The sequence below is a fragment of the Dysidea avara genome, chromosome 2 (assembly GCF_963678975.1).
Source record: "Dysidea avara chromosome 2, odDysAvar1.4, whole genome shotgun sequence".
In the NCBI taxonomy this organism is placed as follows: Eukaryota; Metazoa; Porifera; class Demospongiae; order Dictyoceratida; family Dysideidae; genus Dysidea; species Dysidea avara.
In genome coordinates, this window is record NC_089273.1 from 29599 (window position 1) to 50070 (window position 20472).

Consider the following 20472-nt stretch of genomic DNA (forward strand, 5'->3'; position numbering starts at 1 on the left):
AGAAGTTACCTTTTAGAGAGTTCAGCTACAAAGAAACCACCTGTACAGAATTCAGCTACAAACAAATCACCTGTACAGAATTCAGCTACAAACAAATCACCTGTAGAGAGTTCAGCTACAAACAAACCTCCCTGTAGAGAGATCAGCTAGAAGAAGTTACCTTGTAGATAGTTCAGCTACAAACAAATCACCCTGTAGAAAGATCAGTTAGAAGAAATTACTTTGTAGAGAGTTCAACTACAAAGAAACAATTCTGTAAAGAGCTCAGCTGCAAACATATCACCTGTAAAGAATTCAGCTACAAACAAATCACCCTGTAGAGAGATCAGCTAGAAGAAATTACCTTGTAGATAGTTCAGCTACAAACAAATCACCCTGTAGAAAGATCAGCTAGAAGAGGTCACCTTGTAGAGAGTTCAGTTACAAAAAAACCATCATGTAGAGAGCTCAGGTACAAACTAGTGACCTTGTAGAGACATCAGCTAGAAGAAGTTACCTTGTAGAGAGTTCAGTTACAAAGAAACCATTCTTTAAAGAGCTCAGCTGCAAACAAACCACCTGTACAGAATTCAGCTACAAATAAATCACCCTGTAGAAAGATGAGCAAGAAAAAGTTACCTTGTAGAGAGTTCAGTTACAAAGAAACCACCATGTAGAGAATTCAGCTACAAACTAGTGACCCTGTAAAGACATCAGCTAGAAGAAGTTACCTTGAGAGAGTTCAGCTACAAAGAAACCATCATGTAGAGAGTTCAGCTACAAACAAATCTCCCTGTAGAGAGATCAGCTAGAAGAAGTTACCTTGTAGAGAGTTCAGCTTCAAACAAATCACCCTGTAGAAAGATCACCTAGAAGAGGTCACCTTGTAGAGAGTTCAGTTACAAAAAAACCATCATGTAGAGAGCTCAGCTACATAGTGACCTTGTAGAGACATCAGCTAGAAGAAGTTACCTTGAGAGAGTTCAGCTACAAAGAAACCATCATGTAGAGAGTTAGAGAGATCAGCTAGAAGAAGTTACCTTGTAGAGAGTTCAGCTTCAAACAAATCACCCTGTAGAAAGATGAGCTAGAAAAAGTTACCTTGTAGAGAGTTCAGTTACAAAGAAACCACCATGTAGAGAATTCAGCTACAAACTAGTGACCCTGTAAAGACATCAGCTAGAAGAAGTTACCTTGAGGGAGTTCAGCTACAAAGAAACCATCATGTAGAGAGTTCAGCTACAAACGAATCTACCTGTAGAGAGATCAGCTAGAAGAAGTTACCTTGTAGAGAGCTCAGCTTCAAACAAATCACCCTGTAGAAAGATCAGCTAGAAGAGGTCACCTTGTAGAGAGTTCAGTTACAAAAAAACCACCATGTAGAGAGCTCAGCTACAAACTAGTGACATTGTAGAGACATCAGCTAGAAGAAGTTACCTTGTAGAGAGCTCAGCTACAAAGAAACCATTCTTTAAAGAGCTCAGCTGCAAACAAACCACCTGTACAGAATTCAGCTACAAATAAATCACCCTGTAGAAAGATGAGCTAGAAAAAGTTACCTTGTAGAGAGTTCAGTTACAAAGAAACCACCATGTAGAGAATTCAGCTACAAACTAGTGACCTTGTAAAGACATCAGCTAGAAGAAGTTACCTTGAGAGAGTTCAGCTACAAAGAAACCATTATTTAAAGAGCTCAGCTGCAAACAAATCACCTATACAGAATTCAGCTACAAACAAATCACCATGTAGAGAGATCAGCTAGAAGAAGTTACCTTGTAGATAGTTCAGCTACAAACAAATCACCCTGTAGAAAGATCAGTTAGAAGAAATTACTTTGTAGAGAGTTCAACTACAAAGAAACAATTCTGTAAAGAGCTCAGCTGCAAACATATCACCTGTAAAGAATTCAGCTACAAACAAATCACCCTGTAGAGAGATCAGCTAGAAGAAATTACCTTGTAGATAGTTCAGCTACAAACAAATCACCCTGTAGAAAGATCAGCTAGAAGAGGTCACCTTGTAGAGAGTTCAGTTACAAAAAAACCATCATGTAGAGAGCTCAGGTACAAACTAGTGACCTTGTAGAGACATCAGCTAGAAGAAGTTACCTTGTAGAGAGTTCAGCTACAAAGAAACCATTCTTTAAAGAGCTCAGCTGCAAACAAACCACCTGTACAGAATTCAGCTACAAATAAATCACCCTGTAGAAAGATGAGCAAGAAAAAGTTACCTTGTAGAGAGTTCAGTTACAAAGAAACCACCATGTAGAGAATTCAGCTACAAACTAGTGACCCTGTAAAGACATCAGCTAGAAGAAGTTACCTTGAGAGAGTTCAGCTACAAAGAAACCATCATGTAGAGAGTTCAGCTACAAACAAATCTCCCTGTAGAGAGATCAGCTAGAAGAAGTTACCTTGTAGAGAGTTCAGCTTCAAACAAATCACCCTGTAGAAAGATCACCTAGAAGAGGTCACCTTGTAGAGAGTTCAGTTACAAAAAAACCATCATGTAGAGAGCTCAGCTACATAGTGACCTTGTAGAGACATCAGCTAGAAGAAGTTACCTTGAGAGAGTTCAGCTACAAAGAAACCATCATGTAGAGAGTTAGAGAGATCAGCTAGAAGAAGTTACCTTGTAGAGAGTTCAGCTTCAAACAAATCACCCTGTAGAAAGATGAGCTAGAAAAAGTTACCTTGTAGAGAGTTCAGTTACAAAGAAACCACCATGTAGAGAATTCAGCTACAAACTAGTGACCCTGTAAAGACATCAGCTAGAAGAAGTTACCTTGAGGGAGTTCAGCTACAAAGAAACCATCATGTAGAGAGTTCAGCTACAAACGAATCTACCTGTAGAGAGATCAGCTAGAAGAAGTTACCTTGTAGAGAGCTCAGCTTCAAACAAATCACCCTGTAGAAAGATCAGCTAGAAGAGGTCACCTTGTAGAGAGTTCAGTTACAAAAAAACCACCATGTAGAGAGCTCAGCTACAAACTAGTGACATTGTAGAGACATCAGCTAGAAGAAGTTACCTTGTAGAGAGCTCAGCTACAAAGAAACCATTCTTTAAAGAGCTCAGCTGCAAACAAACCACCTGTACAGAATTCAGCTACAAATAAATCACCCTGTAGAAAGATGAGCTAGAAAAAGTTACCTTGTAGAGAGTTCAGTTACAAAGAAACCACCATGTAGAGAATTCAGCTACAAACTAGTGACCTTGTAAAGACATCAGCTAGAAGAAGTTACCTTGAGAGAGTTCAGCTACAAAGAAACCATTATTTAAAGAGCTCAGCTGCAAACAAATCACCTATACAGAATTCAGCTACAAACAAATCACCATGTAGAGAGATCGGCTAGAAGAAGTTAACTTGTAGAGAGTTCAGCTACAAACAAATCTCCCTGTAGAGAGATCAGCTAGAAGAAGTTAACTTGTAGAGAGTTCAGCTACAAACAAATCTCCCTGTAGAGAGATCAGCTAGAAGAAATTACCTTGTAGAGAGTTCAGCTACAAAGAAAACACCATGTAGAGAGTTCAGCTGCACAGAAATCACCCTGTAGAAAATTCTGCCAGAAACAAATTGCCCCGTAGAAAGATCAGTTAGAAGAAGTTACCTTGTAGAGAGTTCAGCTACAAAGAAACCATTCTGTAAAGAGCTCTGCTGCAAACAAATCACCTGTACAGAATTCAGCTACAAACAAATCACCCTGCAGAGAGATCAGCTAGAAGTTAACTTGTAGAGAGTTCAGCTACAAAGAAACCATCATTTAGAAAGTTCAGTTACAAACAAATCTCCCTGTAGAGAGATCAGCTAGAAGAAGTTACCTTGTAGAGAGTAAAGCTACAAACAAATCACCCTATTGAAAGATCAGCTAGAAGAAGTCATCTTGTAGAAAGTTCAGTTACAAAGAAACCACCATGTAGAGAGTTCAGCTACAAACTAGCTACCTTGTAGAGACATCAGCTAGAAAAATTACCTTGTAGAGAGTTCAGCTACAAAGAAACTATTCTGTAAAGAGCTCAGCTGCAAACAAATCACCTGTACAGAATTCAGCTACAAAGAAATCACCCTGTAGAGAGATCAGCTAGAAGAAATTACCTTGTAGAGAGTTCAGCTACAAAGAAACCATCATGTAGAGAGTTTAGCTGCAAAGAAATCACCCTGTAGAAAATTCTGCTAGAAACAAATTGCCCTGTAGAAAGATCAGTTAGAAGAAGTTACCTTTTAGAGAGTTCAGCTACAAAGAAACCACCTGTACAGAATTCAGCTACAAACAAATCACCTGTACAGAATTCAGCTACAAACAAATCACCTGTAGAGAGTTCAGCTACAAACAAACCTCCCTGTAGAGAGATCAGCTAGAAGAAGTTACCTTGTAGATAGTTCAGCTACAAACAAATCACCCTGTAGAAAGATCAGTTAGAAGAAGTTACTTTGTAGAGAGTTCAACTACAAAGAAACCATTCTATAAAGAGCTCAGCTGAAAAACAAATCACCTGTAAAGAATTCAGCTACAAACAAATCACCCTGTAGAGAGATCAGCTAGAAGAAATTACCTTGTAGATAGTTCAGCTACAAACAAATCACCCTGTAGAAAGATCAGTTAGAAGATGTTACTTTGTAGAGAGTTCAGCTACAAAGAAACCATTCTGTAAAGCACTCAGCTGCAAACAAATCACCTATACAGAATTCAGCTACAAACAAATCACCCTGTAGAGAGATCAGCTAGAAGAAGTTACCTTGTAGATAGTTCAGCTACAAAAAATCTCCCTGTAGAGAGATCAGCTAGAAGAAATTACCTTGTAGAGAGTTCAGCTACAAAGAAACCATCATGTAGAGAGTTCAGCTGCAAAGAAATCACCACTGCCCAAATTTCAAGACAATAGCTCTTTCCAATCTGAAGTTATCAATTGTCAAAGTTGGCAAATTGGATGTGTGTGGAAGACCCCTTTTCGCAAATCCGATCACATATGTATTATATATATAATTTGTACATTTACTGATAAAATATTTAAAGTATATACATCTACTTCATCGTTTCGTCTTCCTGTAGTAAAGAAAAAAAACATAGGTTTAAAAAGTCCCAAAGCTGGCCATAGGCCGGCTTTGGGGTATACAAATACAAAAAGAAATGAAATCTAATCCAAAACAGCCAAGCTGTAAAAAAAGTGTGCGGCCCTCAGAAAGGCTATGGTGAAAAAAGATGTGAAATCCAAGGTGGCGGCCAAGAAATGGCTGTGATGGTAGGTTAATGGTAAAAATTTTAATAACGACAATTCAGGTGAATTTTTGTGCCGCTTCACAAAATTTACCTGAATTGTCATTATTAAAATTTTTACCATTAACCTACCATCACAGCCATTTCTTGGCCGCCACCTTGGATTTCACATCTTTTTTCACCATAGCCTTTCCGAGGGCCACACACTTTTTTTACAGCTTGGCTGTTTTGGATTAGATATATATACTCACCCAGTTAAGTATATATATGTAATATATAAACCATGGCTACGAGGTGTATTGCACTTATATACACCCCGACTCCTCAGTCATCGAAGTTTACCGTTGACAAACGCCTCGGTTTCGCCTCAGCATTTATCAACAGTAAACTTCCTCTGACTTCGGAGTCGGGGTGTATATAAGTGCAATACACCGAAGTGAGCCATGGTTCATATGATATATACCATGTTTCTAAATTAATCCGTACTACATTACTTACTAACAACCCATATGCACACAAACCAACTTAAAGTATATACTTACACTTAATTCGCCATAGTTTGGCATGGTAGACACGCTGGAAACGTTCCTCTCACAATTCAGCTCTCACAATGAAGAATCAAATTGATTGTGGGACTTAGTAAACATATCTCCGTATATCGTCAGGACTTGTCTGTTCATATCAACAAACATAGGAGCAACGTTACTTGGTGCCACCCATAATCAAAGTTGCTAGGTATGGGTATAAAATGAATCCAGTGGGTGGACTCGTACTGGCTGGGGTGATTGATCGCCTAGCGTGACAAAGGCTAGTAGCCTGAGTCATCTGGGTAATTAGTCATGCTAGTGTGGGCGTCATTCGCCCGTCCACGTCGGGCTATCAGCCCGTAACTGTGACACAGTAATGTGTCATGTGACATCCCAGGTGAGAGTATACATATACTCACCTGTGTGTTGGGGTGCATATGCCCTATATGCAACCAGCGGCGCCTTTGAAGTTTCACGTGATCATGGGTATATATATATATATATATATATATATATATACCTACCTGGGCAGTCATGTGACAGATTACTGTCACGATTTCGGGCTGATAGCCTGACGTGGGCGGACGAATGATGCCCACACTAACTAGCATGATGACTAATCACCCAGAGACTCGGGCTAATAGCCTTTGTCACGCTAAGCAATCAATCACCTCAGCCAGTAAGTAAGAAGTAAAAGTGAAATGAAGCCTGTATTAAACTTCTGCACAGGTAAACTTTGCACTTCTTTTCAGTGGTCTGAAATACGGGTGTGGCGACTCTCCACAGACTTTGTGAATTACCTTCCCTTCAGGGTTTTACAGGTGTTTAGCAACTGAAAAACAACGGTGCAGGCCTCGTAGACTACTAGGAATAGCCTATCCCTTTGAGTTGTTGAAAGGGGGCATATCTCTTACATATGTGAACAAAAATGAAGATAAGCTTATTATTTGAGGCCTTGTCAAGAGAATTTGTGGAAAAAAAAACATGATAGTCAACAGTTTAGAAGGTATTTCTGTGCGTAATATGTTGGTAAAAGTGGTTTGTTTAACAAGCGCTTCTTTAGCAGTGCACAGTGTAATTAAAAGAATTTAAAAATTTTCATGAATTACCAAATACGAAAATTACACACTAATAATAATGTATTATTGCACAACCAAAAACCCTATTGGTTATAACAATAAAAAAGTTGGTTAGTTCCAGATGACTTAGCTAGCTGCATGATGCCTGGTTTTCAGAAGTACCACAACATACATGTAGCTTGTTTTTCTTTGAACTTGTTACTTATTTTGTAATAATACTTATGACAGGTGAACTCTCACGTACTGCATCCAAAAAAAGAATGGAACTGGAATTATTTTTTCACATCCTGTAAATGGGTAATATGTTTCACTTTCAGTTCTATTCAGTCGGTTACACAACATCACAAAATGAATAACAGTAATAATCTGGTCTCTATGACAATGTAGGGAAGCCACCACAAATCAACATCTTAATTGCGTTGTCAGTGAAAAGAAATGGGATGAAAGGAGGACAAAGGTAAGTCCATGATGTGTCTATTGTACATACTGCAGTATGCTAACAAGCGCCTGACAGACTGAAACAACTTCTAACAATATTGAAAAAGCACATACATAGTTTTAGCTGTTATTGAGGTTCCCTTCTCTGAAGGCATCAGTCAGTCAGTGAGACAGTCAGTCAGTGAGGCAGCATAGCTAAGTGGTTAGGGAATCTGCCTGGTGATCGAAAGGTTCCAGGTTCAATCCCCGGTTACGCTACTTTAGTTTTTGTTGTTGTTTCCTTGAGCAAGAAACTTTACTCACACTACTTCAGTTACCCAGCTGTTAATGGGGACCTGGTGGTCTAGTGTTAACTGGGGAAGCAGCCCACCCAGCTGTAACATCAATGGGTACCTGGTATTAACTGGGGAAGCAAATGTCCAACTGTCCTTGTCTCGCTTAGCAGTGTTGAGGCCATTGTGGAACTCTGGGTTCTGTGACCTCTCTCTAAGAGACCTGGACAGTCCTCCTGTGGGTTACTGGCCCTGCCCCAGGAGGATTTGCCTGCACAAGGCTCAAGCACCTGAGTAGTGCACAGGCATCCCAGTGCTGGCTTACTGGGTGGTAATAGCTGTGTTTTGTACAGCTGCTGTAGGCTTTGCTATGTAGTCAGTCAGTCAGTCAGTCAGTCAGTCAGTCAGTCAGTCAGTCAGTCAGTCAGTCAGTCAGTCAGTCAGTCAGTCAGTCAGTCAGTCAGTCAGTCAGTCAGTCAGTCAGTCAGTCGGCCAGTCGGCCAGTCAGGCAGTAGAAAATTCCCCTGGATTAAAAATAATGTACCAAGGCACATTTGGGCTTGGTGATACTGTACCTAACCAATACTGCCAAGGTGTCATGAGTATTGTGAGGGTGAGATTGGTTTATAGTAAATGTTTTTTTTTGGTGCACACCTTCATGATCCATAATATAGAGTTTACCAAACTGTATGATAAACACACGTACATACACATGTACACATGTGCATACACCCATGCACACACATATATATGTACACATGCACGTAAAAACACATGCACTTACCACTATCCAGGATTCCAGAAAATAGCAACAGTTTGGCCTACAGTGAACTGAACACAACTGTAATATATGCTATTGTAACTGAATGTCAGACATAAGATAACAAAATGTGGAACTTGACATAATTTCAATACCATATATGGTACATACAGTATGCATACATGTTAATGAGAGGAATAACATTTAACCCTCGATCTCACTGCCACAACTGCCCTATGGCATAAACGGCCATAGCATCATATTCTAAGTGCTCTGTAATTTCAGTCAAGCATTTTAGTAACTCCTGCACTTACACATCTTGTAGTGGCCACGCCCTTAAGTGAATGGGAACAGGGATAATTGGCCTCTCTGCACTATTGCGTGATTAGATGATGCAATCACATACTTTTGGAATGTTGATAACAAGTATTGTAGACGATTCTTCGCAGTGATAATGGCACTACTAATAAAGAGAAACGGTAAGGAGAAGGATTGTACAGGTTGGAGTGGCATGTTGCTACTTCTTTTATGCCTCTAAACAGTGACCTCATGTCTGTATGTGCATGTGCACTTGCTCAAACGCTGAAAACCAGACTTGGTGACCATCACTTCAACCATAAACAGGTTAGCGATGTTTATTGTGTTATTAGAAACAGTGATAGCCTGCAGAGTTGTGAAATTTCACGTTTGGTTTCACTTAGGCCAATTTTTGCCCTTGAAAGTTGTATAATGGCTCTGTGGTTCCTCTTGTGTAAACAACAACTCAATAATCGAATTCCTTATTCCATAGCGAGTAAACTGATATAGTTTTATATGATTATATGGTATAATGTGTAAGCTATAGCAGTTTAAAAGCAGTATATTGGAAGTGGTGGTGAGGGGTTGTAAAATTAAATTTAGTAATACAAAGTCGCTCATTACAAGGTAGCACTCCAGTTTGTACAGATAACAGATATTAGTTAGTTCACTGTACATACAGTAGTACATTGAATGAGCTCTTCTTGTCTACCTGAACTGTATTCTAATTCATTAACTATCAAGCTAACTAAACATATTTGAAGCTACTAGCTAACTGAGGCATTAAATAGTTGATCATTGAATGTGAATTGGCCAAGCAGTCAATTATATCAATTCTTAAATGACTGTTCTATTAGAGTATTTGAACAGAACTTTGTATAACAGAATTATTTTTCAGTTCAAGGAAGACTGTTTGTTTCAGACAATAAATATAATCTTCTGGCAGTTGCTGTTGACATCATTTACACAGCACTACAAGATTTTATTATACTGTAGCAACACTTCTCCAAGTAGGCCAGTGAGAAGGTTTTCGACCAATGTGTACAAGATTATGCAAGTTATCCTTCCTAACATTGCCATGCAGGCCAGCATTGTGTAAACACACATTCTCTACAAAGTTCTATGTGGGCTTAAGGTACTTACCCTATTAGGAATGTTCATATCAACACTATCCACCAATATTCTGTAGATCACCTTCACCCAGTCATCTTTGAGTGACACAGTACAAGCCTGTTGGATGATAACATGTGAACACTGTTAACAGTTACACTATGGTATATACACCACACAATGGGACCAATAACAGTTTGTATTGTACCCATACAGTGTTTAAACACTGCAACATTCTGTTAGCAGCAAAGGTCACATTTCTACACACACTACACTTTAGACACACTAGCTTACACTACATGTAACAATGAGCTCACCTGAAATGTGAACACCCTGGTAGTGGATATTGTCTTAGTTGAAAACATGACGGATATTTGGTAATGGAGCCTAACACTTGTAGGTCTTCAATCTACAATACAACATAACATACATACCACATATACTGGTAATACAACACACACATGTATACAATGGTCCCTCCATTACCCAAACTCATTGGACCCTAGGTGTTGGAAAAGTTCACACAAATAAAGCCCATACATTTATATCAGGAGTTCATAAGCCCGTAGGGCGAGGAGTATACAACGGCCAAATAGCGAAATCTAAATTAACATAGGCGATCCACTGTCATAGCAACCCTGTATCTAATAATAGTAATAATCTATTTATTCGAGATACCGCATACTTTTATTTTGCGTGAGAATGGAAGATGAAGAGCCCAGTACATCTTCTCAAGTGAAATGGCCCTCCTCTCAGATAGAGACCCCTAAGAGACCTAGAGTTGCACAAACATCACGAAGGACATCATTTCCTTCCACGTCCCGAACTGCACTGGCGACAAGTGAGCACAAACTAAACCACATTAGTGAGTGTGTGAGAAGGCGTCTTGTTGAGAAGGTGGCAACACGCAGAGACGGAGCGGGCTTGAAACCTGTCGAAGTAGAGCATGTAGTAGGTCAGTGAATTATACTCTTTGGGGTCTGTCATCTATGATATGCTCCTGATCACCAGTGATATGTATTGCTTTTCTGCAGAACATGCTACTGCTTTAGCCTTTTTGTCATCATCAGGATTTAGGATTGAAATGCCTGCAATCTCTCCTGAAGTTACAATTGCTAACGCTACAACAGTAGAAGGTACAGAGCTAATCAATAGTACTGTAGCTAATTGCATGTGGTGCCAAAACATTTCACATTGCAAATGTATGTGTATGACCTTGTAGCTTGTGCAGTTGTTTTGGAAGATTTGGACGATGATATGTCTTGTGATTCGAGGATTGAACTAAATATAAGGGAGAGTCAGGTATACTTGGAGATCAAATGTATTTTGAGGATGTCAGAGTACTCTCAACTGGTTGTAAAAGAATATTTTAAATCGTGTACGTTGTGTATTACGATATCTCGAGATACTCCAGAGGTTGTAAAAGAAGTTGGTCCCATTGATAATCCTCAGCTTGTTATGACGTATTTTGATGATCTCCGTGTAACCTATGCTTTCCAAGTCTTTTTCTTAGCTATTGATAATGGAGAATACAACAAGGATGTTTTTCTGCAGCAACTGGATCAATTGCTTCCCAGGTCTGGTTACATCGTATGCCCTCGACTTATGGATTACCCCTCCGATTCCCTGCACTTTAAACTCAAAAATGTCAGGATGTGGGGAAGCCCATTTCAGCGAATTGATGCCACCAAATGTGACCTTTTCCATATTCCGAACAATAAGAAGCTTCACCCATTGCATGAGTTATACAACATGTGTGCAACATGTAAGCAGGTACACAATAGGGCTGAGCGATACTGCCATTTTAGTATCACGATCGATACTGAAGCCACCATTCACGATACTGAATAGTTCACGATACTTGTGAATAAGTCAATCATAGCTGCTGCTACATACTATATTGCTCAGCATTCCTGCAGGAAGTCCTTATAAGTGATAGTAAACTAGCCACTATCATTCTTGTTTACAGTAATGATTATCGTAACACATGCTTTGAGGTTATGTTGTGGTGTTCACACCTCTCTGCAGGGGAAACCAGGTGGGTGGAATTTATCACTTACAAGGATTCTTAGCCTGGTACAGCATAACAAATGGGTTTTTAATGACAGTAATGTACAGGCATGGTATCACGATAGTTAATAACAAAATATCGCGATATCGATACTTTTAAAATATCGCGATATATCACTAAAACGGTAGTATCGCTCAGCCCTAGTACACAGTGAAGTTGCAAAGCTTAATCGAGCTAATGATGCAGTGCCCACTGAAGTGAAAGAAAAAAAAGAACAACTGTTCAATCCAACTATCCTATATCAAAGCTTTCTCCAGCAAGTCACAGGACTAGAGTGAAAATTTTAGCTGCTGAAAGACAGGTTCTCCAAGGAAAAGTTGAAAAGCATGAATCAGAATGGAGACGGAAACTCTGTGATGAGCAGAGCCTGGAACTTGCCCAGATAATGAAAGTTATCGATGCTAACCTATCTGATGACCTCGAGAGAGTTTTTACAGAAGCTAAGGAAAGGTCAAAGTCAGACACTCAGCTTCACAAAGAGTGGGAGAAAGATAGAGAGTACCATATTACATTCTACCGTGATCAAGCTAAGAATGGTATGATATTTCGTATACATTACAATTTTAGCACTGTTTAGTCGCATGTACTGTAGCTAACTGTATTCATACACGTATATAAAGATTTTTTTTTTGTAGTAATCGGAAAGACTTCAAACAAGTGGAGTACAATAATTTATCGAATAGGTTAATCAATGAGTATGCTACCTGTTCATGAATAATGAATTTGTTTTGTTATGCACATGTAGCTCTTGCTGTATACAGCAGATCCCCAGCTGCTTATGCTGCTCTAAAAGGATTTGGAATGCTGCAGCTCCCAAGTGTTTCTTCTCTGAAACATTACACTGGTGCCAATATTGAAGATCCTGGTGTAGTTGATGATCGATTACTGAAATGCAGAGAACAGTATCAACAACATGTTGCTGAATGGTTGCCAAAGGGAAGAAAAAGCCGCTCGGAGAAGGGGCATTGATTGCTGATGAAGTGAAAGTATAACATTAGCTATACTGTATACAGTGTGTACTACTAGAATTAGTGTAATTTAAAAATAACAGAATCAAATGAGTTAGGATAGCCATCCTGTAATGATTGGCAGCTAGTGTAAGCATGTGCAGTGCATGATATGTCCTTAAAAGAACAAGAATATTATAACTTCATTATATTTTTTTGCAGGTAGCTGCTAAGTTGGCATGGAACTCCAGGGATCATAAGTTTATTGGGCATGTTATGACAGAGGAAGAAATGTCCAGTCTCTGTGATGTTTATTCAACATTGGAACCTGAGCGCAAGACGCAGGCTGCAAAGTGTGTGCTCCAAACAGTCTGACGCGACCTTTCTTCAAAGTATGATGTTTTAGGCCCATACTTTGTCACAATCTGGCTTTGACTCAAAGTTTACCATTGCTGCTATCCAAGAAACTATGCTCAAGTTTCATTGGTATGGGTTTCACACTGTTGTTACAGTAGTTAATGGAGCAAGCTCAAACCTCAGCATGATTAAGATATGGACTGCAGGTGATACCAGTGCATATGGAGTGGCACAATATGGAGCTGACAAACACTATGTCAAAACTTGGTTTGTGGATGCATTTAATGGGCAGAAAGTGTTCTGTATTATTTGTCCATCTCATCAGGTTTGTAATTGTCAGTTAACCATCTTATTTACTGTACGTACATATTGAAATTCTTTTGGTTTTCCTTGTTTATATAATTTACTGTAATTTGCATAGCTGAAGAACATGATTTCACAGCTTTATCAGTCACGCTTGCGTGGCAGTAAGAATTTTTGTAACAACGATGTACATTTGGGTGGAAGGCAATAGAAGATGTTTGCACATGAAGTTGGAAGGCTGAAGGAACAAAAGAAAGTTCGAGTTCCTGGGCTGAAATCTAATTTTGTATACAGAGATTCGTGGACGCGGTTGAATGTTCGCCCAGCCAAGAAAATGCAGGTTTCCCATTTTTAGCTGTTTTGTATTAAACTACATATTGAATATGTATGGCAATTATATAGCTAACTAGTTACTGAATATGGAAAATATTGTGCATGTATACTGTATGGCCTGAATTGGATATTGTGCACTATAAAAGTAGCAATTCACCAATTTTTTAATATTTTTTTTTGCATTTTTACAGCAAGAGCACGTGCTAGCTGAGCTCAAAGAGTATTCCAGTGTAGAACCAGTACCACATGACAGTGATGCTGTGAGTGCGACCCATAAGTTCCTGGAGGCATGTCATTACTTATTTGAGAGGGGCATTCTAAATGGTGACATTTCACTGCACAAAGCAGATGGCTAAATTGTTCAGCAAATGGACAAAGGCCAGCAGTTCTTTGTTTCCTGGCTGGATAAATTGTTGTCTTCAGGTACGTAACAGTTATACACAATATTACTGACATTGCGATTGAGTGTTTAAATTAGACACTTAATGATTATATTATTTTAGGATATGATCCCATCCCAGCTCAACAAATCTACATCAACTAGTGATTGTAGAACCCGCAGCTCTGTGGAATATGACTGCAGTTTGTCAGCTGTGTGTTTAATCTTTGTTTTGTTCTTAACTGCTCTTTCCCGATAGTCAATGCAGCTGAATAGTACCCAACCTCCTAGCCTCAACATTGATACCTCATCATCCATAACTCTTCTTTTCTTTTACTCAAATTTGCGTAATTAGAAAATACGGTTGGAGGAGCATGTGCGTTAAAAGAAATAACTGTGATGATGGAAAACCTCGCAGAAGACGACAAAAGGCTATCTAAAATGAAGGTTACGGAATTGAAGAACTGGCTCGCCAGCAGGGAAGCACCAACGAAGGGGAATAAGGCTGAATTGATCGCCAGGTAAGATATTCATAGGCTTATTTATACGTGTCTGTAGTGGCATCCCCCACACACGCCTGTGGTGAGACCTGTACTATAGCTATCCTGTATACGTAGGTTTCACAACTACGCTTAAACGAAGGTCTATTCCCGGGGTCGACATCTGTTAGGGTATTTTTACACGACAGCGTGTTTATTACACGTAGGATATGTTGCTTGATGTTTGCATTAATATTTCATCTTATATTGTGTATGGAATAATTATTAGTGTCCATATATACATTACACAGGGTGAAGGCTTGTATTAAATATGGAATCAAGAACAAGATTGATTCTAAAGGAGTGGACATTAATAATCAAGCTGATTGCACCGACTTAGAATTCCCAGAAAGTGGATGGGAAGAGTTCGTAAAGGCTCTTATGATCACCGACAAGTTCCATTTTACTTTTGGTGAAATAGTATCTTATTTTGTAAACCGATCTGTCTCCGATGGACTTCCTGCTGATGATTTCAAAGCAATCAATTCATCTGCAGAGAACTTGTTTCGATGTGGACACATTCAAGGAATTCAGGTATGTGCTACAGAAGATAACCTGTTTTTATGAGATGAGAAAAGACAGAGTCTACTTTCTCAAGATGGTGTTGAATGCAAATAGTTGTGATATCTTTTATGCTGAATGTGGATGCCCTGCTGGAGTTGCACCACAAGGAAGTTGCACCACAAGGAAGTTGCAAGCACATTGGTGCCTTTTCCTATGCTTTAGCAGACTTTTGCAGAGTATGGTGTTTGCCAGAGTACATGACTTGCACAGACAAATTGCAGGAATGGAACTAGCCATGTGGGAAACGCATTCCAGTAGACCAACTTGGTGCTCGTCGTCGAGAATTAAAACCAGAACAATCTCGATCAAGAGGCTTGAAGGCGGTATTTGATCCTAGACCATTGAAGTTTAGAACCGCTTGCCCACAAAAGCTAGAGGAACTCCATTGCAATCTTTTGAAGCTTGAAAAGCTACCGAGTTTCTTGAATGTTATTCTACCATCATGTGACAAAATTCAGCATGATCATTGTTATTGTATCAGAAGTGATGAAGTTTCAGATATTGACCTCAATGGCAATGAAGAATGACACAGCAGCTTCGCCAAACCAACCTTTTGTGATCCCAGCAGGTGCAGTTGAGCAGAATATTTTGGAGAAGTTGATACTTACAGCTGAGGAAAGGGACTCTTTTGAATCATGCACCAGACAGCAATCTGAGTGTGACAAATGGCACGATGCACTTCGTCAGAGAATCACTGGCTCTAAATGTGGCCGTATTTTATTGCAGAAGAAAAGGACTGTTTCGTTGCTTCAGTTTTGTATGTATCCTAAGGTCATGCAGCACCTACCCAAACCTATCGCTTGGGGTATCAACAATGAGGACAAGGCAAGACAAGAATATGTCAAGGTCATGGGAAAAGATGGTCATCATGGCAATGAAGCCACTCGGGCAGGATTTGTGGTACATCCAAGGAAATGCTGGCTTGGAGCTTCACCAGATGCATGGGTTACTGATCCATCTGTAACAAACCCACAGGGCATAGCTGAGTTCAAATGTCCATATTCTAAGGCATTTGTCCATCCTCGTGAGGCTTGTAAGAATGCCGACTTCTACTGCTCCATTATTGATGGACAGCTACACCTGAAAAGAACACACAGTTATTATCACCAAATACAACTGCAGTTACATGTTTCACCCAAATCTAAGTGGTGTGATTTTTGCGTATATACCACATGTGACATTGCAATTGAAAGGATTTACCCTGACCCTTTATGGGAGGATTCTTTTTGTAGTCAACTTGACGATTACTACATGCAACATGTTTTACCCGAGCTTATATCCCCGGAACACAAGCCCAGTTATTATTTATAGAACATGCATTGTACATAGATATATAAGTTTCTTCTGTGCATAATTATGTAACATGTATAATATCATTACTATACAGGTTTTTAGAATATACGTAAACAATGTCAATAATTTACATTTACTTACACAGAGGAGGTGAAAAATTTGCTAGAACGCAGCACACAAAAAAGATTTTATCTGCAATATCTGTCAGTGAGGAAGGTATGGTACGATCAAATATATGAAAATTCTTAATCCTTTCCATGGCTCTTTCAACATGTATCCGTAGGGATGCAATTCTTCTAGTGGACACTAATTCATTTTCTGATAGTTGCTTTTTACCACGTAAAATGGAGGTATATTTAACCTCACTCCAATAAGCATCAGATCTTCTTCAATTTCAAGGCCTCTATCAGCCATAACTGAGTCCCCTTCTTCAACAAATCAAGAATGCCACTCTTCCTTGTCAACTCTTTATCAGAAATACAGCCTGGATATAGTGAGGAAACGAAAGTCATAGCACCATCTGGTGAAATACCAACTAATGCTTTGAAAGTGTTGTGATTTTTGTAGCTAGAAAATGTCATTTTTTGAAGCTCTGGTAACTGTGGTTGTTCCACAAATATTTCTGTGGCATCAATGATGACTCTGGTTGATGGGTACTTTTCTTGAAATTGTTTGGGCATGTTCATTTGTACTAGTTCTCTGGGTGGCCACAATGGAATGTCTGAGTTTTAGATACAAAAAATTTATCCAAGTGCAAACTATCCTGGATACTGTTGACTGACTAACTTGGAATCGATTAGCAATGTCCTGCTCAAAAAGGCCAGCACGTAAACGCAGCATGGTCATAAAGAATTCTTCAAGTGGAGGTAGTGCTCTTGATCGACATCTCTTAACTTGTTCGTCAGGAATGGGACCATCATGTGAATAACTCAGGTGATCTGCAGCCGGCCCAAGATAATCATAAAAACTCTTGAGGGCAAAGAATGAACTAAACCCTGTATAATAACATACTTGAGAGTCATAGTTTTTAATGTTTTCTAATCGAAACAGTTTGCTGTTTGCACTAGTAAGCTCCTCCAATAACCTACTGCTCTTTGCTTTTCTTCACGAAGCAAACGCTCTAGTTCCTCTATGCTTGGCCCTTCCCTTTGACTACTCTCACACTTACTACACACTGACACGTTTGTAGTATCACTTTCTGTAGAGCTTGAGGTTGGGATCCCCACATCTGGGCTGCAGCTGCTGGTGTGCCTGGGCTGTGGCTCGATAAAGGGGCGATCTTTAGGGGGTTTTTGAGTAGCAGTTTTATCGCCTGTGCTTCTCACCGGAAGGTGAAGAGATGGAACTTCGTCTGGCCTTAACAAACGCCCAGCTGCATTCACGAAATGAATACTGCAAACCCGAGTACTGCCATTTATCGTTAGATTTGTCCTCCTGATCACATGAATCCATTGCTTCAAAATGGCTTTTCTGTTTAACGGCAACTTAAAATAAGAAAGACCTGTTTCTCTGTCCGATCGATTTGAGCAACCTGGCACGCAGCAGGAGTGAGTCATTACTAGGAGTTATTCCAAATAATACGCATGCCCCTCCGACCGTATTTTCTAATTATGCATATTAGAGTAATGAATACGTGCCATTGCTTCAATAGCTTTGGTCACTTCTGTTTGTATTATGCTAAATGATGCAAACAGTGTGGTGGACACCAACGTATTCCAATTATCAACACTCACAGCCTTGTCATACGAGTCTGTGAGGTCTTTTCTCAACTGCACAAACATTGCTTGGGCAGGAACCGAGTGTGGCTGATTGTACCATTGTAAGTAAAATTTGGAATACTTATCAGCTCCTTTGTTGTTTTCTTGGTACAGCCTGTTGTATTCATCTGTTGTGTATATTATGTAGCTATAGGACAATATTACTATATAATACTAACCCAAAAGATGTACAACGAACTGCCGAAAGCTGGAGTGACTTGAACAATGTTCCCAAAACTGAAGTCTTTCATTAATATGACTTATGTGCACCATTCCTGTTAGATAGTATATATATAGCTTCACAAATGTATGCACCACATTTAACTTTACTGGAGTAGTGACATAGCTAGCTATATAGCTTTATGGAAGCATATACCTGATATAATCTTTACTACACCACTGTGTACTTTGCATTTGTTTAATGCACTTATAGTTGATGTTAGTTTCGACTTCTCATCCTTGTTAAGCCTTCTTTACGGCTGTACTGTAGTGTTGTCGCCTTCTCCTTGAAGCTCATCCTCGTCTTCCGAATTGGTGTACTCCTCTTCTAACTCGTACTCTTCTCCCCCTAGCTCATATTCAGGCGCCTCTTGTACTTTGTCGTCAACATATATAACAACATCGCTGTCACTCATGCTGACAAGCGCAAGGTCTGTTGGCACCATGGCTTTTAATTTTAAGCTCCTGTTTCACGCGTTGCAGTAAGAAGCACGTGTACGTATTACGTTATACCCATGAAATAATTCCGTTTAAGGCAATTTTATTTATAGTAAAGCTCGTTGCCATGCAACTACTCCTATATTAATTTAGGTTATGCATTTTGTACTATCGCATTGGTCGTTGTATACTCCTCGCCCTACAGGCTTATGAACTCCTGTTTATATACAGAACATTAAAATACACTTTAGGCAAAATACTCTAATAGAACAGTCGCTACCACAGTTTGGATAATCGATGGCCAGGTAAAGGAGAGACCGCTATATACAACCACACATAAAATACATAATTATATAACGCTAGTTGACTAACAAACAATACAATAGAGTGGTCCCTTCATAATCTTGGTGGCCTAGTGTCAACTGGGAAAGCAGCCCACCCAGCTTTAACATCAATGGGTACCTGGTATTAACTGGGGAAGCAAATGTCCAACTGTCCTTGTCTTGCTTAGCAGTGTTGAGGTGTCCTGCATAGCAGCCCGAAATCGTGACACAGTAATCTGTCACACGACTTCCCAGGTAGGTATATATATACTCACCTGGAGTGTATATGCCCTATATACAACCAGCGGCACCTTTGAAGTTTCACGTCATCATGATATATATATATATAATTATGTTGTTGTATAACATCAGACAACATAACATACATACCACATACACTGGTAATACAACACACACATGTATACAATGGTCCCTCCATTACCCAAACTCATTGGACCCTAGGTGCTGCAAAAGTTCACACAAATGAAGCCCATACATTTATATACAGAACATTAAAATACACTTTAGGAAAAATACTCTAATAGAACAGTCACTTCCACAGTTTGGATATTTGATGGTCAGATAAAGGAGATACCGCTGTATACAAACACACATTAACCCACACATAAAATACAGAATTATATAATGCAAGTTGACTAACAAACAATACAATAGAGTGGTCCCTCCATAATCTGGTCATCAAACAATAGAAATGACTGCTCTATTAGAGTGTTTTGTCTAAGGTGTGCTTTTATTAAAGTAGCTAAACAATGTTCTGTATATGCAATTATCTGAATGTACTCAGAGTCCAACTAGTTTGGATAATGGAGGGATCACTGTATATGAGGTCAACAGGGCAAGCAATTTAATTCGGCAAATTGGTGCATTTATTAGATAGAAATTTTGCAAACAATCATTATTCCAATGCTACGTGACTAACTGAAAACCTATTAGCCAAAATATCAGACAGCCTATATGTAACAAAACTGCCAAATATACAGCAGTACTGGTAGGGTAGTCAATTTCCCACAAATTGTTACAAATCAGTAATCAATCACACCACACATCACTATGCACAAAGCATAAAGAAATGCACAACACCTCAACCCATAGCACAACACACAACACTACACAGACTTTGTACATGGAACGCACAACACTACCTACGTAGTGTATGCCATCACTATAGACAGTGTACAACTGATAATAGCACAATAATAACAGTGGAAAGGATATAGGACACTACAACAATGTCAACATAGGTCAAGGGACAA

General features: G+C 39.3%; 1 protein-coding gene across 4 annotated transcripts in view; it reads right to left on the bottom strand.

Annotated features, from left to right (window-relative positions):
* LOC136246405 (deleted in lung and esophageal cancer protein 1-like) overlaps positions 1–20472 on the bottom strand; it is a 54490-nt gene that overhangs the window by 16855 nt on the left and 17163 nt on the right. For 3 of the 4 annotated variants that reach the window (XM_066037790.1, XM_066037789.1, XM_066037788.1), the window contains 3 exons: positions 9993–10084; positions 9709–9795; positions 8293–8339 (listed from right to left, as the gene is read on the bottom strand). The gene's annotated coding sequence lies outside the window, so the exon portion shown is untranslated. Of the gene's footprint in view, positions 1–5734; positions 5757–8292; positions 8340–9708; positions 9796–9992; positions 10085–20472 lie in introns of those variants that run through there. The other variant, XM_066037791.1, reaches the window with a different exon arrangement.